The sequence below is a fragment of the Oncorhynchus kisutch genome, linkage group LG26 (genome assembly GCF_002021735.2).
Source record: "Oncorhynchus kisutch isolate 150728-3 linkage group LG26, Okis_V2, whole genome shotgun sequence".
Classification (NCBI taxonomy): Eukaryota; Metazoa; Chordata; class Actinopteri; order Salmoniformes; family Salmonidae; genus Oncorhynchus; species Oncorhynchus kisutch.
Genome location: NC_034199.2, coordinates 35198440 through 35223752, shown reverse-complemented (window position 1 = coordinate 35223752; position 25313 = coordinate 35198440). Strand labels below are relative to the sequence as shown.

The following is a 25313-nucleotide window of genomic DNA, read 5'->3' as shown; positions in this document are numbered from 1 at the left end:
TCTATTTTTCCGGACAGTTGTAGTCCTGCTTGTTTGGACGGGTTGTTTCATGCGTCCTTGTGTTTTGCATGTCGTTTTTTTTGCTGTCATTGGAATAAAGATCCACGTACGGAACTAACCTGCTCTCTGCGCTTGACTCCTCCACCCACCATTCATAGAAGCCATAACAACCACGGCTAAGAGCTGTGTCCAGGCACTCCACGTTGCGCATAACAACAACCCTTAGCCGTGGTATTTTGGCCAAAAACCACACCCATTCGGGACTTATTAAGCATAATGACAATCAGCCTGCAAAGTGGAGTGCATTCATGGATGCCAAGGCAAGCCAGGCTTCCCACAAAAATTTAACAATAAAAAAAAGAAACAAACTAATTAAATTATTTCTCTTTCGTGTCTATCTGTGTTTCATAATTTCCCTTAATTTAGCAAGAAGCTGAATCTATTTCACCAAAGAAAGCATCCGAGCGAGGCAAACATACTCTTTTTGGCCAGACAGCATCAGATACATGGGCTACACATACTTAAACAGAAAGGCGCTGTTTTGCTGTTGGTGCATATCAATATATTCAGGGACGACCCATCAGATCTAAACATTTCTGGGGGTGGCACTGGTGTGGCCAATCAGATTTCAGGGGCAGCTATGGCTACCCTGGGCCACCCCCTGGACACACCACTGTGGGAGACACAACATCCTGTGAACCATTCAAGTGTGTATAGGACAAGTAAAGGTATACATACAGTAGCTTAATCACATTAGATCATTTAGGACAGGTAACTTATTTTGTGCCGAGGTTCTCTGGACTCTGGAATGATATCCATTGTTGTTTTTGTTTATTTGAGTAAGAAGAGATTATTAATAAATGGTATATTGTACGTTTTAAAAACATTCCAGTGTGTACATGATGACTACCGGTATACATGTACAGTAGCTTAATCATGTTAATATAACTTAGCAGACAGGTAGGTATATCTCAGCGCCAAGTCTCTCTAGAACAATATGCATTGTTGTTGTTTACTGCATATTTGAAAAGATTATTAATAAGTGGGAGTGCAGTGGCCTCCCAGGTGGCGCAGTGGTCCAAGGTTCAAAACGTACAATATACCATTTGTGCCACCAGAGACCCTGGGTTCAAGCTCAGGCTCTGTCCCAGCCAGTCGCAACCAGGAGGTCCATGGGGCAAAGCACAATTGGCCTAGTGTTGTCTGGGTTATGGAGGGTTTGGCCAGTAGGGATCTTAGTAGAACCCTATAAGACCCAAAGGGGCTTAGGTGGTGGGTGTGACAGGTGGAGTGGTAGAGGGTGTGGCAATGTACAAGGTTGGCCCGTCAGCATGGCTTGTTTGTCTTTTTAAATACATTTCTTGCAATTCCATGGAGCTGAGAGAAAATGTTGACGTTTTCAAGTTAATTTCCTGCGATTCTACATACGTGATCGACCGGCTTGATTCGGTCATATGTAGCAAATTTTTTGAAATTATATTTTTTACATTGTGATAAAATTAGAAACTCAGAGCTACAAAATTGCATATCATACACTACAGTTGAGGAACAATGGAAAAGTAATTCTGCTTTGAAAGTTGATACCCCCTGTGATTATTATTATTATTTGACCCTGCTGGTCATCTATGAACGTTTGAACAACTTGGCCATGTACTGTTATAATCTCAAGCCAGAAGAGGGCTGGCCACCCTTCAGAGACTGGTTCCACTCTAGGTTTCTTCCTAGGTTCCTGCCTTTCTAGGGAGTTTTTCCTAGCCACCATGCTTCTACATTTGCATTGCTTTCTGTTTGGGGTTGGGTTTCTGTATAGCACTTTGTGACATTGGCCGATGTAAAAAGGGCTTTGTAAATACATTTGATTTATTGATAAACTTGTATCTCACTTTTGAGAAAATGGCCATTGAATGTTTTGGTACACCTACTGGGGAGCTCTTCTTTGTCTACACCCATTCAGCATCGTTCACACCCTCTTTAGCTCCGCCCATCTCTTCGTCACGTTCTGACCTTTATTTCCTTTGTTTTGTATTTATTTAGTATGGTCAGGGCATGAGTTGGGTGGGCAGTCTATGTTTGTTTTTCTAGGTTTTGGGTATTTCTATGTTTCGGCCTAGTATGGTTCTCATTCAGAGGCAGGTGTCATTGGTTGTCTCTGATTGAGAATCATACTTAGGTAGCCTGGGTTTCACTGTGTGATTGTGGGTGATTGTTCCTGTCTCTGTGTTTTGCACCAGATAGGGCTGTTTTTGGTTTTCCACGTTTATTGTTTTGTAGTGTTCGTGTTTATCTTTTTTTTATTAAACATGAATCAATATAACCACGCTGCGTTTTGGTCCGCCTCTCCTTCACCACAGGAAAACCCTTACACTCTTTAAATATTCACATGTGAATCCATGTAATAAACAACCAAAGATTTCAAGACTAAAGGGTAGTTTATATTATGGGTGTGTTTGTCAATTTAATCTGGAGTGCCAGAGTGTGCTTTGGGCATTTGTAAAGCGAGATTGCCCGTACGTAAATTCAGAGCGTTCCGCTGTCGGAGTGACACTCTGGCTGAGGAGTAAGGTTGATCCGAGCGCTCTGCCCTAACAGCAGCAGTCAAGCACCCAAACTAACTGTCTAATGTTGGCTAGCTTGTTAGCTACTTCCAGAAACAAATGAGAGAACAGCTCACTCTGACCATTTTACTCGCCCTAGCAGAGCTAGTTAGGCTGTTTTTTATGTTATACAAAGCTTTGGTGACTGCAACTGTGCTGCTGGCAACAATTTAATTACGCTTTTTTGCCAATATTTAAGGACATCGGCCATATTCAATGGGTGTTGAGCATTTGTACATTCATCAGTTATTCTTCGCTCTGGCACACTCAGACGAGAGTGCTCTGAAATTGGATTAAATAGACAGAGCAAATTTAGCAACTTCGTCTATCAACATTTGTCGCAGTGACATCATGAACATTCTATTAAAATGATTAATTGCATAGTGAAGTCTTTTGTTTTTGACATGTAGCTAGCTAGCTAGCTAAACAGTTAACCATAATCCCAACTCATGATGTTACTACCCTGCATGAACCTGCAGGTAGCTAACCAACCAGGTTCAATGTTAGCTATCTAATGTAACCCTCTCACCAGGCTCGAATATGACTCTCACGATATTACCTTACGTTCAGATGAAATGATTATAGGTTTATGTTATTGAATCAGTATAGGCTATCCCATGCATTAAATTAGATTGAAACATTAAATGACTCCACCAAGGCAACATATATAAGGTTCAATATGTGTATTATTACATTTTCATAGCACAACATCAAAATAAATACAAATAATAAACCCCAATGAATCGTGCACAAACCATGTCCAAATTATTTAAAGCTTGCTTAATAACCCGTTGGCCAACATTGGAGCTAAAAAAAACGACGACACACATAAAGTCCAGAAGCACCTCACGCTGTGGTTACTCACTACTTGTAGATATTCCTTCAACGAAGTATGGCAGTTCCTTGCAGGTTTCCTCACAAAAGCCACAGCAAGCACCTCTATTAATGCAGACAGTACTCCTTAGCCGTAACCGATATCCCATGGAACATAAACTCGTTAAGCTTTCCCAAGCAATTCTCTCTCGGTGTTACACGATGCTAGGCTAACCTCAAGGTTTGTCAAAATCCTAAACGAGTTTAGTCTTTACTAAGTCTTAACAAAATTATAACAACTTTCTTATAAAATAAAATCAGTATTTCCCTTCATGTCTTAGTAGGTATGGGTTTTGTTCTAGTTTTGTCGTCTTCTTTTATAATTTTTCTTCACATTAACAATATTACAATTCAGGAGCAATTCAATCACCTTTTAAATATAATACCAATTAATTATAACAAATAAACTCAATACTTGGTTTTACCAAGAATAATCTCAATACCTGGTTCAAACAAGGGTATTACACTAACATTAGGGTATAACTAGCAAAGCAAATGGCTCTGAGATATGAATAATATTACTACACATACATAAAATGTTAGCGAGCCAGCCAGCCAGCTAAAGTTAGCTAGTTAGTTAACGGTACACTTTAACGTGAAATGAAAATGACTTTCTGGCAAAATTAGAAACGTGTAATATCTGAAAATAGAGCTAGCTTGACTATCTTACCGTATACATGGATGGATGCTTCTCCCTCTCTGTCAGGGATACCCTTAGTTCGAAGATGTAATACGGAGACAGGTGTTTCCTCCATCTCCTTAGCTGTCATACTCTAATTCCACTGATTTCCAAACTTGGTCCTTCAGAAAGTGGAGAGAAACATTTATGCAGTTCTACTATGTGATATCTTTAAAAAAAACGGTGTTAGAAAGGATTATCTACACATTCAGACCAGCTCAAATAGACAGAACCGAGCTACATGGCAGACCAATCCAAACTCATCTCTCGGCATGTCCAGCCCACTCATTATCTCAGCCAATCATAGCTAGTGGGAAGGTTCTCTCTATATTTTTCTGTGGCTAAACCAACTAGGCTCATAAGTTAATACTTGTATTCGTATTTACAGTTGGCATACACGTTTGCTATTAAAGGCACATGAAAGTTCACATGTTCCAGAAGGCATTTCTGCAAGAAAAGTTATATTGCTCAAACCAAATAACAAAATCAATACTGCTAAATTCATTGTTTTGGGAATTTTCAATTCTCCCTTCCTGTCTAGCTTTTATTTTGGTAATTGTTTGTTCTCAAAGATTATAAAAAATATATATAGTTCCATTATATTTTCTACATATTTTCTATCTGGTTTTAGTCGTTTAGGTTTCCATCCAGATTAATTATGTGAGATTTGCCCATTTTTGTCCCGGAAATAAGCTTAGGCTAACTGCCCAAGGTTTTCAATAGCAGAAAAATCCCCAGTACAGTTTAAACTGTCTGAATGTTCTCTTTTCATTAGTATCCCAAGAAAAATAATATAACTACATTGTGGAAGCAAAAGGGTAGGTCTGCAATTTGCAGATGATTGCAGTTTTCTTAATGCACTATAGTTATTTTGAACAGGTCATGATAATTTACTTTAGGTTCATTTGTGCTGCAGTCCACTCAAAAGGAATGACCGTGGTCCAATTTCTGTCAAATCATCTTCGCTTTACATTGCTAGTAATTATTATATTTTGTGGATATACAGTACCAATGACATAAAACACTGTTGAACTAGCAATGATTTCTGATGATGCACTAAGCAGCCTAAGTTTCAGGTTTAAAAACTTTCAGGCATGGCTTCGAATTATTCAATTTTTAACAAAAATGGGTGAAAACCAGGTCACGTCGCGATAACAGCCTGAGGCTATAATGCATCAGGGTGTTTTTTTTCTGTCTGTGTCCATAATGCAATAAATGTATTGTAAATGTGTCCATTCCCTGAGAGAGTTGGCAGCAATAGGACGGAGGTTTAGGGGGGTAATGTAGCGTAGCACCTTGTTTTTGAGCTGAAGGACAGACTAGGCCTTCTGCATTATGTAATGTTTACCTCCCCTGGCTGTCCTGCAGCCCCTGTTGACTCATTGTAAAATCTGAAACACATAGACTGCATCCTAAATGGCACTCCATTCCCTATGTACTGTAGTACAATGAGCCCTGGTCAAAAGTGGTGCACTACGTCGGGAATAGGCTGCTAGTTTGGACAGAGATATTGATCTGCAGTGAAAATAGACAGACCTTTTCAAGGATATGATGTTTTAATTGAGAATACACATGTCCTTGTAATGTGCATGCTTTAACTGTCTTCTCATCTTATATTTCCCTTCGATAAGGGGAGGAGAAGGAGGACATGTCTCAGGTATGAAAGCCGTTCCAGGTCGTATTCTGACAGCTCTGACAGGTCATTATTTTGTGTGTGACTGGAGTGACATCGTTGAAGCAGTAGGTAATTGGATCTGGTGTTTAGATCATCGTCCCGAAGTCAGGACGCCTAAGTGTGATACAGATCAAACATAGCCCATAGTCATTTACCCCTCATTAGCATCCGGGTGCTGTTCATAATGTTCACAATGCTGCTGTCAGTGTCTTCTCTTTAACCTGTCATGTGCATTCTGTTCAGTTATGATCTAAACTCATATTTTCCCATCCAGAGGGGAGGGTTGTGTTGTGAGGCAGAGGCAGAGGGTTTTGGAAATAAGCCTTTTAATTTAGTGGCAATCTCTCCCCAGTTGGAGTACGGCTCATCTAATTCCGGAGGCTGCTGCCACCTGCTTATGGAGAGCACAGAAACAGACACACCAATGAGTATGTTTTCTCACCAGTTTGTGTGTGTGTGTGTGTGTGTGTGTGTGTGTGTGTGTGTGTGTGTGTGTGTGTGTGTGTGTGTGTGTGTGTGTGTGTGTGTGTGTCAGGCCTGGAATTTCATGATTTAGGGGCAAGGTCACTTGGCCTTAAGGGGTTGCCCAATTTGCCAGGGCACCAAGGGCACCAAGGCAGTTAACCCACTGTTCCTAGGCCATCATTGAAAATAAGAATTTGATCTTAACTGACTTTCCTTGTTAAATAAAGATAAAATAAAGGCCTTCGGCCAGGGCACTAATGCCATTAACCAAATCGGTTAATTAAATTGATTCGGAAACACTATTCTGTTAAGAAAAACATAAGCAATTACTGTGGAAGATTGATTCATTGCTTCTTTGAAATATTTTGTGTGTCCCTTGCCTTAGTTATATATCTAGTACCTACTGGATAAAACGTGATGCTTTCTAGATGATATCCATGGAAAAGAAAAGCTTGTAGGCCTATTGTGTAGGCTATACAATAAACCCTTTGTCCTCCCGATTCTGTAACCTATACTTACCAAACAATATAATCAAGATTTATAGTTAATGAATTAAGATGTATTGATGACTTTAAAGGAGCATTATGTAATATTTTAACATTGTTATTCAGAAAATGTTCATGAATATCTGCAGTAATGACCCAACACACCTCCAGGCTGTATAAAGGCTATTTGACCAAGAAGGAGACTGATGGAGTTCTGCAACAGAGGACCTGGCCTCCACAATCACCCGACCTCAACCCATTTGAGATGGTTTGGGATGAGTTGGACCGCAGAGTGAAGGAAAAGCAGCCGACAAGTGCTCAGCATATGTGGGAACTCCATTAAGACTGTTGGAAAAGCATTCCAGGTGAAGCTGGTTGAGAGAATGCCAAGTGAGTGCAAAGCTGTCATCAAGGCAAAGGGTGGCTACTTTGAAGACTCTCAAATATAAAATATATTTTGATTTGTTTCACACTTTTTTGGTTACTACATGATTCCATATGTGTTATTTCATAGTGTTGATGTCTTCACTATTATTCTACAATGTAGAAAATTGTAAAAAATTATGAAAAACCTTGAAATTAGTAGATGTGTCCAAACATTTGACGGGTACTGAATAGATTCTGATGCTTTCCTATTTGTCAACCAAAGCCATATTATTTCTCGCACAGGGCGTTAAATTGAACAATAAAATAGGTAATCTATTCTACTATGGCGGATAGCAGATTTAAATAGTGATTTTGCTGTCCGTTGTGCGACTTGTTGTCTGAGGTAAAGTGGACAGTTCTTCTAAAATCTTCAAAGTGCGCCTCGGCAGAAATGTTTGTTCATTTTCCATAATTTTTGGGGAGTGGTGGCAACTATTTAGCAACAGCGCAAAAATGAGGTAGAGCAGTGGCAGCCAGTAGGGATAGCAATAGGCCTACTTTCTTTTCTAAATTCGATATAAGGACGGGTGGCGTTGCATCCCCGATGTGTCTGTCTTCACTTGAACTTCGGAGCTGCAAGGGCTGAGAGAAGGGACCCGGTCATTGGCCAATATAAATGAGATATCTGAGAGTGCCAGTGAGTGAGGTGCTTCGAAGTGTGGTGATTGGAAAGAGCAGTGTGAATTTCACTGGCAGCCGGGAGAAGGGAATTATAATTATATTCAGCCCAAGGGCACAACAGCCACTTTGGCCGCAAGGCATGGATTTTTTGGGGGGCCATTATAGCCACACAAGGGTGGCTTGGTAATTCGAAGCTGTGTGTGTGCGTGTGTGTGTGTGTGTGTGTGTGTGTGTGTGTGTGTGTGTGTGTGTGTGTGTGTGTGTGTGTGTGTGTGTGTGTGTGTGTGTGTGTGTGTGTGTGTGTGTGTTCTAAATGTGCATTGGTGTGTTCATGGTGGCCTTTGGAGGTGACATACTGTATCTCACCCAAAATATTCAATAAGTAGAGGAATGACAACCACACAGTGTACCAACAGGTATATTGTATTAGAGTTTGAGTTTCACTCTTGATGTTGATTTCCCTTTGTGATTGATGAGAACTGAACTGACCACTCTGCCCTTGAAATATAGTTTGCTCAGAAATGTTTTTCTACCATGCTGCAGTGCAACTTTCTCAGAATCTGGCTTATGTTTGGAGCACTTGAAATGGTTTGAGTCCTATTCCTGTTCCCATTGTGTTTCTAACATGGCTGATGGTGCATTGGGAGGATAGTAGTTTCAAGTTTCAAAGTTTATTTGCCACAAGCACAGGATGCGACAGGTGTAAATCAGTAAAATGAAACTCTTAATTGAGAGCTCTTTCACAACAATGCACACAGCAAATTGGCCAGTGTTGATATTTCTAGTGTTGATTCTTGAGTTAAATTCACCCTTTAAGAGTGAAGTTAACACCCAGTGGTGTTAAATAACCCACAGTGTTGGTGTTAATAACCATAATTATCATGTAGAAAAAACAGTCCAATCAAAACTATGCCCACCAGTATCATATTTCCCAGCATGCTCCACTGCAGGTTACTTTTTAAGGATTGTTTTTAATGTCTGTGTTTTTGCATGCACAATAGTTGATTAATTAATCTTATGCTACACAAAGATAAATATTTTATTTAAAAAACTTTTTTTAATGAATCCAATCAGTTACTGAAATGGTTGTTCCAGTTTAAATGGTTTAGCTAGTCTTCTTATAAACCTTCCTAACCCTTACAGTTGTTCTGAATGGAGGTTGCAACATTTCAAGCGTTGGATATCCTAACTCTGGCTGAATTCCAAAAGGAATTACACATCACTTTGCCAGCATAAGGTGACTTGCAAGGTTGATGTGGTCTTTAAATTATGGGTTTCGTAAGACCCCTGTGTTTGGAAAAATTCAGCTATCAAAGTAAGGCTTTTTGATATATGTAGTTTAATAGAGGTTAATATTAATGACAGCTTTTGCCTAGATGGTCACTTGGTAAAAGCCACAGGCTTTCCAAATGAAGGAATTCAATAACGATGTCTGTCACTAACAAATATGGTCATGGTAATTCGACAATTCACTCAGCAAAAATGCACCCTGGGAAATACGCAAATTAGGCTTTACACCACACAGTGTTAAAACCCTACTCAAAAAGGATTTACTGTAAAACTACAGGTTTTAATTTCTTACATTGAGAAAGTGTAGATCTTTTCAAACACCACAATCAACTTAATTTGAACACTTTAAGAGTTAAATAGGGAACACTGCAACAGAGTTAAATCTTTAAAACGTTCAAAAGTGTTATTTTAAAACCATTTCAGTGGGACTCATACAGTATGTTCACTGAAAATAGTATACATTTAACACTTTCAGAGTTAAATGTACACCATTGATTTTGCTGTGCAGTGATAATAACAAAAATAATAAGATACATTTTAATAAAACAACACATAAGAAGTATGTTATCAGTTGAAGAAAGACAACTATGCAAATATATACAGATCAGTGCCAGTACCATGTGACTGGCAGTAGGATATAAATGTAAACATGGCTGAAAGGTGACTGATAACAGAAATATATAAATACTTATGGTAATATACTAACGGTAATATATAAACTCAGCAAAAAAAGAATGTATGAACATAACCAGATTCAACAACTGAGACATAAACTGAACAAGTTCCCTGGACAAAGGGGGGGTCAAAATCAAAAGTAACAGTCAGTATCTGGTGTGGCCACCAGCTGCATTAAGTACTGCAGTGCATCTCCTCCTCACTGCACCAGATTTGCCAGTTATTGCTGTGAGATGTTACCCCACTCTTCCACTAAGGCACCTGCAAGTTTCCGGACATTTCTGGGGGGAATGGCCCTAGCCCTCACCCTCCGATCCAACAGGTCGCAGCAGTGCTCAATGGGATTGAGAGCCGGGCTCTTCGCTGGCCATGGCAGAACACTGACATTCCTGTCTTGCAGGAAATCCCGCACAGAACGAGCAGTAGGGCTGGTAGTCTTGTCATGCCGGAGGGTCATGTCAGGATGAGCCTGCAGGAAGGGTACCAAATGAGGGAGAAGGATGTCTTCCCTGTAACGCACAGCATTGAGATTGCATGCAATGACAACAAGCTCAGTCCGATGATTTTGAAAAATGTTTTACCTTTATTTAACTAGGCAAGTAAGTTAAGAACAAACTCCAATTTTCAATGACAGCCTAGGAACGGTGGGTTAACTACCTTGTTCATGTGCAGAACAAGAGATTTTTACTTTGTCAGCTCGGGGATTCGATCTTGCAACCTTTCGGTTACTAGTCCAACACTCAAACCACTAGGCTACCTGCCGATGCTGTGACACACCGCCCCAGACCTTGACGGACCCTCCACCTCCAATTCGATCCCGCTCCAGAGTACAGGTCTCGGTGTAACGCTCATTCCTTCGACGAAAAATGTGAATCCGACCATTTCCCCTAGTCAGACAAAACCGCAACTCGTCAGTGAAGAGCACTTTTTGCCAGTCCTGTCTGGTCCAGCGAAGGTGGGTTTGTTCCCATAGGCGACGTTGTTGCCGGTGATGTCTGTCGAGGACCTGCCTTACAGGTCCTCAGTCCAACCTCTCTCAGCCTATTGTGGACAGTCTGAGCACTGACGGAGGGATTGTGCTTTCCTGGTGTAACTCGGGCAGTTGTTGTTGCCATCCTGTACCTGTCCCACAGATGTGATGTTCAGATGTACCAATCCTGTGCAGGTGTTGTTACACATCGTCTGCCACTGCGAGGACAATCAGCTGTCCGTCTTGTCTCCCTGTAGCGCTGTCTTAGGTGTCTCACAGTACGGACATTGCAATTTATTGCCCTGGCCACATTTGCAGTCATCATGCCTCCTTGTAGCATGCTTAAGGCATGTTCACGTAGATGAGCATCCCTGGGCATCTTTCTTTTGGTGTTTTTCAGAGTCAGTAGAAAGGCCTCTTTAGTGTACTAAGTTTACATAACTGTGACCTTAATTGCCTACCGTCTGGAAGCTGTTAGTGTCTTAATGACCATTCGCAAGGTGCATGTTCATTAATTGTTTTTAAATTTAGATTTTTTTATTTATTTAACCTTTATTTAACCAGGTAGGCTAGTTGAGAACAAGTTCTCATTTGCAACTGCGACCTGGCCAAGATAAAGCGTAGCAATTCGACACATACAACAACACAGAGTTACACATGGAATAAACAAAACATACAGTCAATAATAGAGTAGAATTTTTTTTTTTTTAAATATGGGAAACAATATGGGAAACACCCTTTACAATGAAGATCTGTGAAGTTATTTGGATTTTTACTCATTATCTTTGAAAGACAGGGTCCTGAAAAAGGGACGTGTCTTTTTTTTGCTGAGTATAGATGTAAACAGGAGTAATAGTGAGCAGTAGCAGGATAAATAGATAGACACTAATGGTAATGGCGATCAATAATCAATTAACAACAGCGTATTGGTAGTAATAAATGAAATCAATAATAATGTAGCAGCAGTGTGAGGGGGTGTGTGGGTGTGTGGCGTCAGTAATGAGTGTGTGTGATGATGTATGTGTGTCACACTCTGACCATTATTTGCGTTTTTTGTTTCTATGTTTTGTTTGTTTGTTTGTTTGTTTAGGGTACTTCGTGTTTTTTCGTCTTTCATTAAAAAGATGTATTCACAACACGCTGCGCTTTGGTCTCCTCAATATGACGATCGTGACAATGTGATTGTATGTATGTGAGTATATTTGTGTGCGTGTGAATAAGAGTGACAATGAAGGTACAGTATGTGTTTCTAGGTTGGAAGAGACCTGTGGATGACCAAAGAGTCAGTCTGGATAGTCTGTGGGAGAGAGATGGCAGTAGTTGTTAGGCATTTAACAGTTTTATGGCCAGGGGATAGAAGCTGTTTGGGAGTCTGTTGGTCTGAGCCTTAATGCACCGGTTCCACCTGCAGACGAGAGCATGGGGAACAGCATGTCTCGGTTGGCTGGAGTCTTCGGCAATTTTCGAGCCTTTCTCAGTCATTACCATCGTGTTGTCAGCAAAGTTGATCATGGAGTTGGAGTCATGCATGGCCATACAGTCATGGGTAAAGAGGGAGTACAGGAGGGGGCTGAACATACACACCTGGGGTGGCCCCCGTGTTGAGGGTTAGCGTTGTTGCCTACTCTCCCCACCTGGGATTGGCCACAGGATTCATTTGCAGAGGGAGCTGTAGTTGGTGAACAGCATTCTCACATAGGTATTCATCTTGTACAGGTGGCAGAGGGCAGTGTGGAGTACAATTGAAATGGTATCGTCTTTAGATCTGTTGGGGTTGTATGCAAGTTGGAGTGGGTCTAGGGTGTCTGGGATGATGGAGTTGATGTGAGCCATGACCTGCCTTTCAAAGCACTTTATGATTACAGATGTGAATGCTACAAGGTGATTTTGGCAGGTAGACTTACAGTTTTTGGGAACAGGAATCATGGTGGTCAGTGTGTGGGGATCACAGACTGGGACGAGGAGAAGTTGAAATGACCGTGAAGATGCCTGCAGGCTGGTCTGCACATGCTCTAAGAACGCGCCCTGGAATACCGTCCGGCCCCGCGCCCTTGCGATTGTTGACCAGATTAAAAGCCTTACTCATTTCGGACTTGGAGAGCGGGGCTTGTACGTGTTTGTGTCCTCAGCCATAACCTCGGGGTTGGCTGCGACAGCACTGTGTGTTGTGGTAACTCTGTACCTATGTGTTAATCCAAGGCTTTTGATTGGGTAAGCAGCAAACCTTCACTGTGGAGACAACGTCGGCGATGCATTTCCTGATGAAGCCGGTAACGGAGGTGCTTAGGTCGTTGATGCTATCGACAGAGTTCCGGAACATATTCCAGTCAGACCTAGAAAAGTAGTCCTGCAGGAGCAGGAGCACTGTTCTGTATTTCATCCCCTATCTCTATTTTCTGTCTTTTCCTCTCCCCCTCTATTAGTATTATAAAGGACAACATATCCATCTTGGCACCTGGAGACCTTAAAAAGGAGCAAATTGTATAACCTGTCAGGGTGGTTTTCATGGAACCATGGAGTGACATCAAAGTACTAACGACTACATTAACCCTCTGCTGTTTCGACAGAGGAGATGTTGTTGGCGCGTATCAAATGAAATTGTATTTGTCACATGCGCCGAATTACTTACAAACCCTTAAACAACAATGCAGTTTTAAGAAAATAGAGTTTAAAAAAATTTACTAAATAAACTAAAGTTAAATAAATATATATGTATAATAATAATTATAAAGTAACACAATAAAATAACTATAATGAGGCTATATACAGGGGTATGTCAATGCAAGCAGTCCGGGTGGCCATTTTATGGACCTAGACTTGGCGCTCCAGGACCACTGCAGCGTGGTAGCAGAGAGAATAGTCTATGATTTGGGTGACTGGAGTCTTTGACAATTTTGTGGGCCTTCCTCTGACTCTACCTAGTATATACAATAGGTCCTGGATGTCAGGAAGCTTGGCCCCAGTGATATACTGGGCTGTACGCACTACCCTCTGAAGAGCCTTACGGTCGAATGCTGAGCAGTTGTTGCATCACCACCTGATATGACCAGCTCTCGATGGTGCAGCTGTAGAACTTTTTAAGGATCTGGGGCCACATGCCAAATCTGTTCCGTCTCCTGAGGGGGAAAAGGGGTTGTCGTGCCCTCTTCACAACTTTCTTGGTGTGTTTTGACCATGATAGTTTGCTGGTGATGTGGACACCAAGGAACTTGAAACTCAAACCACTCCACTACAGCTCCGTCGATGTGAATGGGGGCATGTTCGGCCTTCCAGTGCGCTTTGAGTCAGTACATACACAGACAACACATAAGGGCTATGCCACCAACAGTCACCAAGAGAATGAATTGATTCCCTGTAAAAAATATTCTATTTAATAATACAACATGGATAAATGCATTCTGTACTTCAAAATAAACTGTATAATGTATTGTAATGACCATAAATCAATAATTCCTATTCTGGTTTGTTTTTCAGTAGTGTAAACACAGTTAGATTATGAAATAGTGCTATTGCCAAACCAATTATTATAGGCAACTGTTACGGTTTTCTTTTGGTGAAAGAGAGGAGGACCAAAATGCAGCGTGGTTATCTTTATACATCTTTAATGAAAGATGAAAAATACGAACAATTTACAAAACAAGAAACGTGAAAAGCCGAAACAGCCCTATCTGTTGCAACAAACACAGAGACAGGAACATTCACCCAACAAGAGACCTAAAGAATATGGCTGCCTAAATATGGTTCCCAATCAGAGACAACGATAAACACCTGCCTCTGATTGAGAACCACTCCAGGCAACCATAGACTTACCTAGAATACTTCACTCAACACAATCCCATAACCTACAAAAAAAACCTAGACAAAACACACCACATAAATCACCCATGTCACACCCTGGCCTAACCAAAATAATAAAGAGAACACAGAATACTAAGACCAGGGCATGACAGCAACATAAAAACACTGGTTATAATCAGATAATTATCTTCCAGGAAGCTGGATTATAGCCAGCTGTTATTGAGTTCAACTGTAGTTTACTGCACATAATGTTTATGCTAATATGTATACCCCACACAATGCTGCAACATACAATGCCTTCTAAAAGAACGGCAATGAATTACATTTCTGTGAATGGCACTACAATGGTAGAGTACATGATTGTGCCAAAAGTATTGATTGACAGATTATTGATAGACTGCACAATCTGTAAATGTTTTCCCTCTATGATTGGCCAGGAGACATGAAAAAAATACTGCACAATGTATTCCAAACAAATAGCTTGTAGACAAGATTGGTTGCAGCCTTTCGTTAAATAATGTACCATATTATTCATTTGAAGTCTCCCCCACCCACCCTCCCTCTAAACAATTCGATTTGTGCGTTTTCATCTAGATTCCTTCCTTAACACAAACTATGTTACTATTTCTTCCCTTAAATTAATTTGACTTTTTTTGTGATTGCTGTGCTGCTGTGTTTTGTGTTTTTTGTGATTGCTGTGCTGCTGTGTTTTGTGTTTTTTTCTAAATGTAAGTTGTTGTGAATTGGCCCCAGCCCCAGTCATCACCACTTGAGGCTGATGTATGGGAATTTTATAGTACAGTAAGTGGTTTTGAATTTGATGTATTAATACTCGCAAGTTTATTGAAGTGATAGCCTCCATTTCATTGCATTTAGATTACATTACTCTGCTCTCTCTCTCACAAATGTGCATATATAAATTCTCTATGTGATTTACATTGGATTTGTGATCAATGCACACGTCAGTTTTGGGTCACACTTTATTTGGATAGTGAAACTATGCTCCAACTAGTTAGTTATATAGTTATTATTAATCGTAGATCTTTGTTGATGTCCACTGGGAAGAAAAAAACTACATCTAAATGTATAATAATGTTGAAGAGACTCGAGATGACATATGGACCAAAAGGCTTGCAGCTAATCTGGTTGACATTTAAAGATACATTAACAGGGACAACATGAATGCCACTGCCTCTCAGAAAGAATACAAACAGACTATTCCTGATGCAAACCTTAATAGTACAATAACATATAAATATTGCAAAATATGATATTTTTCTGAGAAGTGAGCTAAAGTGAATCACTGGCCCACCCACACTCTAAGCGGTCCCCTGCCCTTAAACCAAGAGCACCGTGTGGGGGAAGAAGGGGCCATTCATAAAGAGACTAAACACAAAGAACAAGTAAACAAATACCAACTAATGAGACCTAGTTACCATCCAGGGGTTCTGCAAAGTGAGGACAGGGCAGGATACTACTCTTTACATTCACATGTTCTACCCAAACACACTAGTAATTGATTCATACTATAGGACCAAATCAAAAATAACTCCAAGCCAGCACAGAATGGTTCAGGTCAACCCCATGATGCTCTAGTTATTTCAATGGAAACCAGGCACTGGTGTAAAGCCTTGCCAGGTATTCTCTATTGAGTGGAGAACAGAAGGAAATGATACTGATGTATTAACTGAAGCAGTGAGGCAATGTTCATGGGTGACCACGAAACCATGAAATGGAACCTCAGCTCGTATATGTCATCAGAACAATTTGCCTCCGTTGTCCTAAGGGCTGGAAAATACAGAGCAGAATCTCCTTCTGGCTGTAAGCAACATTTCAAATGGCAACGACCTGAAGGTCACTGGGGGAGAAAAGGTTATTTGAAAAGAGGGTCGTTTTAAGGTTGTTGAGGCTATTGAAGTTAGCGTGGTGAGTTCATTTTAGGCTTACTCTTGGAGCTATATTCTCTTATGTATTGTCGGATGCTACATGTCTTTTTTTCCAAACCTAAAATACACCCACCATTGTTTTCCTAGATCTTTTCTTCAAACAAATGAACTGGCAATTATAGTACTCTTTCAGACGGACCTTATAAATCCGGGATGTCAAACTCATTTTCCCCCGGGGGCCACGTTCTGTCTGCAACGAGGGCCGGACAGCCGCACTGAAAATTTGATATATTTACTCAGCGTCAAAATTGTCCTCTATTCATTGTTTTTGGAATCTTCAATGCTCCCTGTCTGTCTAGCTTACCTTTCAGTGATTATTAGCAAGCTGGACACAGTCAAGGAACTGTATGAATGTAGGTCCATTATCATGAGGAGAGAAGAGGAGAGAAGTGGAGAGGAGAAGAGGAGGCTGATTATGTGGCCAGGGTAAGGTTTGGAATTCATCCACGACACTCTCCTACTCTCACTACCATGGTTTAATTATAACCACTCAGTGTCAGGACCTTGGTTTACTGTCCAATCCACAAGATTGAACTCTTTGTAGGGCAGTTTCCCTGATCACTGCCCTGAGGCATTGGTGTCTGCTTTGACCAGAGGGATGATTGCCCCTAACTGCCCTCACTAAGCAGCAACACCGCTGGTCTCCCTTCCAGGGCTATACCAGGCCCAACTCTGCTGAATTCTCAAACAGTAGCTTGCAAGAGAGTGTGGTGGTATGTCTTACGTTGGCATGACTGGGCCAGTCTCAAGTTAGGATTTGGTTCTTAGCATCTACAGGTCTAACAGTTTTTTCTATTCGTTTTTGTTTCCAAAGTCAGAGGCAGAATACACATTATGCACTAAGGAGAGCTAGCGATGTGTGACCTTAATCATCAACATGGTTGGAAAAGGAATCCATTGGCACACATGCAATCACAAGGCATGAGCGTTACGAATCTAGAACAGAAGAGTTCAATGAGCATCCCTACTGATTGATTTTCTATAAATCTCATCCAAGAATTTATCATTCAACATACCGGTGGTGGAGCTCTGACTTAAAATTATAATTATAATGAACATAGCTTATGAAATTTTAGCCAGAAGGCTTTTCATTGCACATTAAATGGATGGATTAGCTAGCCCAGTCCCAGCTGATTTCTCACTATTCTCTCCTCCAAAGAGTGTAAATATCACCATGGTTTTTAATTTAAAATACTATGTGGATAGGGATAACGGAGATTGAAGATTTACTTTGGCAGTAAGTGGACTCACACCAGCAAATGACATTGCATATATTATTTTAAGTTAATGGAAAGGACAAAAACAAAACAAAAAGCTGATTTCCGTTGCACTGAATAGAGTGGACCCACTTATCTCCTTGTAAGCTCATTGTTCATAGGAAAACATTTGATATCCTCAGCCCCTTGGGCAGCAATAGTCTCTCTCTCACTGCACCCTCTGTTATTGAGAATGATATTAATAGTTTTTTCTTCACAGCAACATTAGGTTGGGATATGACCCTTGATGGCTTTGGAATCTGGGTGAGCCCTCATTTCCTGTGTTCTATCACGCACCCACCGACACGCAACCAGTTGTGCTATTTTGTGTGTTTTTTTGCATTATTTGTAACTTATTTTGTACATAATGTTTCTGCCACCATCTCTTATGACCAAAAGGAGCTTCTGGATATCAGAAAATCACCTCGAACTTGACGAAGATTTTATATTTAATGAGTCGGAAACTAAAAATGTACTGTTGCTACCAGACCAGGCCCAAATCCCCGTCATTCGCATGAAGAGGAGATTGCGATACAGGACACGGGCCTTGTGAGAAGTCGCCGGCGAGTGGGTAACCCACCTCTACCATCCTTCCTACTGGCCAACCTACAATCACTGGAGAATAAACTGGATGAGCTCCGTTCAAGACTATCCTACCAACAGGATATTGAAACTGTAATAGCTTATGTTTCACCAAGTCATGGCTGAATGACGACATGGATAATATACAGTTGGCTGGGTTTTCCATGCATTGGCAAGACAGAACAGCTACGTCCAGTAAGACAAGGACTGGGAGTATGTGTCTTTTTGTGAATAACAGCTGGTGCGCAAAATCAAATTTTAAGGAAGTCTCAAGGTGTTGCTCGCCTGAGGTAGAGTACCTCATGATAAGATGTAGACCACACTATTTACCAAGAGAGTTTTTATCTATATATTTCTTAGCTGTCTATTTACCACCACAAACTGATGCTGGCACTAAGACCGCACTCAATGAGCTGTATAAGGCCATATGCAAACAAGAGTCGGTGCCCTAGTGGCCAGAGACTTAATGCAGGAAAATGTACATCCGTTTTACTTCATTTCGACCGGTATGTAACACCTGCAACCAAAGAAAAAAAACTCTAGACCACCTTTACTCCACACACAGAGATGCGTAAAAAGCTTTCCCTTGCCCTCCATTTGGCAAATTTGACAATAATTCTATCCCCCTGATTCCTGCTTAAAAGCAAAACTAAAGCAGGAAATACCAGTGACTCGGTCAATACGGAAGCGGTCTGATAACTAAGCTACTGGACTGTTTTGCTAACACAGACTGGAATATGTTCCAGGATTCATCCGATGACATTGAGGAGTATACCACATCAGTCACCGGATTCATAAATATGTGCATTGATGACGTTGTCCCCACAGTGACCATACGTACATACCCCAACCAGAAGCCATGCACTACAGGCAACATCAGCACTGAGCTAAAAGGTAGAGCTGCCGCCTTCAAGGAGCGGGACTCTAACCTGAATACTTGTAAAAAATGAGCTGACCATTGACATGAGCCTACCAGATGAGTAAAATTACTTCTATTCACGTTTCAAGAGCGACAAAATAACTTCCATGCACCCAAGAGCGACAAGATAACCTGTCTACCAACTCGTAGCAGTCACATCTGTAGCCATGAAGTGCTTTGAAAGACTGGTCATGGCTCACATAAACACCATCATCCGGGAAACCCTAGACCCACTCCATTTCGCATACCGCCCCAACAGATCCTCAGATGATGCAATCTATATTGCAATCCACATTTCCCTTTCCCACCTGGACAAAAGGAACACCTATGTAAGAATGCTGTTCATTGACTACAGCTCAGTGTTCAACACCATAGTGCCCTCAAAGCTCATCACTAAGCTAAGGACCCTGGGAATAAACACCTCCCTCTACAACTGGTTCCTGGAATTCCTGATGTGCCGCCCCCAGGTGGTAAGGGTATGCAACAACACATCTGTCACGCTGCTCCTCAACACAGGGGACCCTCAGGGGTGCGTGCTTATTCCCCTCCTGTACGCCCTGTTCACACAACTGTGTGGTGAAGCACGACTCCATCACCATCATTAAGTTTGCCGATGACACAACGGTGGTAGGCCTGATCACCGACATCGATGAGACAGCCTATAGGGAGGAGGTCAGAGACCTGACAGTGTGGTGTCAGGACAACAACATCTCCCTCAATTTGATCAAGACAAGTGAGATGAACGTGGACTACAAGTGAAGGAGGGCCGAGCACACCCCCATTCACATCGACGGGGCTGTAGTAGAGCAGGTCGAGAGCTTCCTTGGTGTCCACATCCCCAACAAACTATCATGGTCCAAACACACCAAGACAGTCGTGAAGAGGGCACGACAACGGCTATTCCCCCTCAAGAGACTGAAAAGATTTGGCATGGGTCCTCAGATCTTCAAAATGTTCTACAGCAGCACCATCGAGAGGTTGCTTACCGCCGGGTAAGGCAATTGCTCAGCATCCGACTCACCTCGACTAACCTGTACCCCTGCACATTGACTCGGTACCAGTACCCCCTGTATATAGACTCTTTATTGTTAATTTATTGTGTTACTTTTATATTGTTTTTTTGTTTTTTTAATCTTTAGTTTATTTAGTAAATACATATATATTTTTTTAACTGCAATTTTATTTAAGGGCTTGTAAGTAAGCATTTCACCTATTGTATGACAAATAACATCTGATTTGATTTGATTAGAAAGGTGTTAATAAGTCAGTGCTATGCTATGAACAGTATGTCTATTGTTATGCTGAGGAACTGTTATTGATAAGACTCATGATTAACTACAGTTATCGCCCTGTAAATAAATAAACTCCACTACAGCAGGCTACAAACATTCCTTTTCATGTAATTGATAGAAACATCCGTAAATAGTCCTTTGTGTTTTGAATAAAGTGATATTTAAGTTTGCATGGCTGTTTCATCTCTTGACATGATTCTTGTATTAATCAATTATTGTGAGGCTGGAGTTGTGCCACTCTCATCTACAGTAATTGGAGAGACTTACATATCACTACCTGGTTAACTAAGACACCAGTTACAGGAGCTACAGCTCCCTGCGTTTGGCATACATCTACCCACTGAAGACGTGTCATACTTAATTATCTAAAACTTTATCGTACCTGACTGTTTGATGTCTTGAAGTCTTAGTTTTGCAAACTTTTCCACAGACCCCACAGCACCATAATGAGCAGAATGTGGTTGGTAGTTTTGTGCTGGGCTATGTAGAATGATTGTCATCATCTCTCAGCTGTAGAAAGACCATCTGTGTATTCCTGCATGGTGGATCAGAACCACTGAATATTCAGTATTTTCTCTCATTGTATTTTATCAGTGCACACAGGGAGAGGATTGGGAGATATTGTCAGAGACCTACACATTCCTACACAGCAAATCATCCTGTGTTAAATCAACACTGAGAGTGTTAAATTAACACTGAGAGTGTGGACCTGTGTAGATGCTGGAAATAACACACTGATTGACGTAAAGCCTTTTCCCCAGAGTGTTTTGCCTTTCATGTGAGTTGCAGAGTGCCATTTGTTAATTAATGACAGAGACATGGTTGTTCTATTCATCCATTTTCAGTCCTATGGACTTCACCAAGTGACATCCTGAGCGAATATGTTATCATTCAAAATGTATTATTTAAGGCAATCAAGGGCCTACATAACCATTAACTCTGCAATAGTTGAATTAACATTCATGTAAAATGATGTAAAATAACACCAGTGTTGGCATTAATAACATGTTTAACCAACACCACACCCATTTCCCAGCATGCTCTATTGAAGGTTGACTTAAATTATTGTTTATTTCAATATCTTATGTTTTTGCATGTACATTGATTGATGACATACATTTTCTAAACTAATACAATAAGTTGCTTGGATTTTTTTTTGTGCCCGTTGCTGAAATTGTTGTTCCAGATTAGATGCTTTAGAAAGCTTAGTCTCTCCAACCCTGGCAGTCATTCTGAATGCAGATTGCGGGTGATTAAATATGAACATCAAACCCTGCATGGATTTCAGTAGGAATTACACATCTCTTTGCAAGCCAGCATGATGTGACAGGTTGTTTATATTACCCAAGCATGTGTTAATTTAACCTTCAATTGGGTTTTTATTCACGTTCATGCCGTGTAGACCAAGCAGCTGGGTCTTTTTTAATGTGGATATCACATTTGGGTTTGCATAGGTTTTTAAGGAACTCTCTGACTTTTATTGAGAAAAAAGTGTACATACTATACCTGTGATATGTGGTTGTCCCATCAAGCTATCTTTAGATGAAATCACTAACTGTAAGTCACTCTGGATAAGATCGTCTGGTAAATGACAAAAATGTCAAATATTTGTTTTTGTCATTCCAGACATAAAATAACACAATATATGTCACAGTATATGTCAATATATGTCACAGGTGTAAATATATGGGTCATGACAGTGTTATGACCATATTAAGGCAGGTTATGACAAGTTGTCAGCTGTTATGACATATTTTGACATGGTTATGACTGTGTTATGACACTGGGTGTTACCAATGTTGGTTGAACTGTGGATCCCAAACTGTGGATCGCGGCAGGGGTCCATTTGGGTCACTGGATGACATTGCCCCCCCAACATTATTTCTGGGGAAATACATTTTCACTGTAGAAAAACGTAAACGTAAACGTTAACGTAAACGATTAAAACCAAATAGAAATTAAATAGAAAACATAATGGACCTACATATTTTTCAATAATAGCCTATAGTCTTTCAGAATTTACAATGAACAAAATAAAAGCTGGACATTCAGGCCCCCATTGATTATGTTATAATGTTTGAGCATAAGAACACAAGATTAGCCATGTCAAAATGCTTAGAATTGTAGGAAATTGCCTTTAAAACGGCAAAATGTTATGTTAGCTCCGTGGCAGGATGTGTGGAATTGGACATTTTTCTCTACTGCCAACATATATATATATATATTATTATTATTATTATTATTATAATTTTTACCTTTTTTTGCTCGACTCAAAAGACAGAAATTGGTGGGTCAGTAAGTAAAAAAGTTTGGGAACCCCTGGTTTAGGCTACTACTTTCCTAGTATACTGCATAGCCTACTCTATACGAGAACAAAGATTACATCCTATTGTGTGCAATGTAGGCTTCATTCCAAAACGGATAGAGAAAATGTAACCTAAAAGATTGACTCTTAACACAGGTCTCAGAGGAAGTGTGAAAAGAGCCCAGTTTATTGGGCTGCCATTTTGCTCATGTATGAAATATGAACTATCAGAGTAGAGGTCACTTATATTTGACTTTCCCTAAATCTACCATATCCTCGGGCTGGGGCGATATGTCATAGTAATAAGAGACCTAAAAAGATCAAATTTCGATTAAATGTAATAAAGCAGGCCTGAGAGGAGAGGAGAGACCATGGCATTGTTACAGGGAATCATTATGGTCTCACTTCTATTGCTCCCACAAATCTCACAAATCTTAAACCTCTTGGGAACGACAGACCCCTTTTGTAATAATGGCCACCTTAATTGTGGCATCATCCTGCCTTATGAAGTGTAATTGAAAGCTGTGAATAAGTAATCCCTCAGCGAGGATGGTTCAAGTGCTCTTGGTTTTATACGAGTTTCTACAGAGGTACATGGAGGAACACTGGGGATCGATAAGAGATCCTGTCACATGTAACAATAAATCTCCTTGTTAAAAGGCTATTGTTGCCGTTATGGTAATTGACACCGCTGTAGTTAGGTGTGATGTAACACATTTACAGTGCTGGCTGTTTGGGGCAGATGTGTTTTATGTGCTGTCGTGGGTTGCTGCCACGCAGATGAGGGTCACCTATATGCCTCATGAATCCTTAAACAGCTGCTCTTTCGCTGTGCGTGTGTGCGTGCGTTTTGTGCTTACGGTGTGTGCATGTGTGCGTGCGGATGCATGCGTGTGTGTGATTACATTGTTATAGGTTCTACTGTGTGGTTCAGGAGCATGGCTTTCACATTGTAGCTCACTGAACATCTACCGTGTATAAAGAACAATACTGTCTAGTGTAAACAGAATTTGCATACTCAGGAATATGCGTCCTATATATTGCACTCTGATGTGCTGCTGTGAATGGTAATCTTGTTTCCGTAGTGGGGGAATAGATATTTGGGAAGAGCTTATAGAGTATGAAAGGAATATGTCTCAAAACAGTGGATACACACAATGGTCATAAAAATAAATGCTTATATGATTAATTAGGTATAGTGATAGTGTTGTAATTTATTACCCATTCGCCTAAATAGCGACGTTTCAACCTCACATCCCGAGGATTTTGTAGTGAGCTGGTTTGGAACCATGGGTTTATTATTAAAGGCATATTAAAGCAACACCCTTGGGTGTTCCTCAGAATCGAACACCTATAATCAGGTGATGAACATAGACTTGTATCACACATCATATCATACACGGCTTGTGAGCTTGCTAACAGTGACTGTCTTCTCTGTTCCAGGTGCGGGGGATGTGGTGGAGAGATGTCCCCTGAATCACATACAGTGTATAGGGACCAGGAAGTGCATTCACTTCAACAAGCTCTGCAACGGAGCAATAGATTGTGAGGATGGCTTCGATGAAGGAGTTCACTGTAGAGGTAAGAGCTGGTTGTATCTTATTCACATCAATTAGCAGTCCATGGACCACATTAACAGCACTGGTTTTAGTGTAGCATGTGGTAACATAGCCATTTTTAGACTGCAGTATGTATTTTAGCAAAATCAAGCTCTAGTCTTATTGCTATAATAGTGCAGAAGTCCAGTATCCTTTCATAGCGTAGTATGGTTTCAATTTTGTACTGCAGCTGGTCTTTTATAATTTGCCCTCGGAGTGTGCCAAGGTCACTTCCTATTACCCAGGTATGTTGTCAGGAACAGACCAGGTTATTGGCTGACTCAGCAGGTCAGTTGTATACAGGTTGTTGTTGCTCACAACATTCTAAAGCAGCATGTAACACCAATCTTCTATAGACACCTGGCTTACTGTGATACTGACAAAGCCCACCCAGCGGGCAGCACTGACTAGATGCCCGTTAGCTGCTGTCGGCTTTTCCAGTTCTGCCAATACTTTGACCTGGAAGACATACAAGTCGCACTGTGTGTCAGTTCAAGGTGATGATCTTGGCTTTAGATTTGAATGGCTGAAAACAGTCTAAACGCCCCATCCCATTCACTGTGATGCCACTGGACATTGCACTGGCTGTTCTGTTAAATTCAATGTTCTGCTCTGGTAGCATACCGTAATGTTGGCTCTGATGAATTGGCTTGGTGTGTTGGCTGAGAGAAAGACAGGACAGGAATTGCATTAATATCGATCTCAAAGTGGTTGACATTGTAATAGAGCACTGTGTGTGTTTATTTTTTTAAACCCTCTTAAAATGTTTGATTTTGAATGAATATCAACTCCCAAAGTGATTTCATACTGTATTTGTTGAGTCTGCAGTTTAACTGCTGTATATAGCCTATAGACCGATACAGG

At 40.7% G+C, this 25313-nt stretch overlaps 1 pseudogene; it reads left to right on the top strand.

The window, feature by feature from the left end:
• LOC109870738 (low-density lipoprotein receptor-related protein 1B-like) overlaps positions 1 to 25313 on the top strand; it is a 332082-nt pseudogene that overhangs the window by 13825 nt on the left and 292944 nt on the right.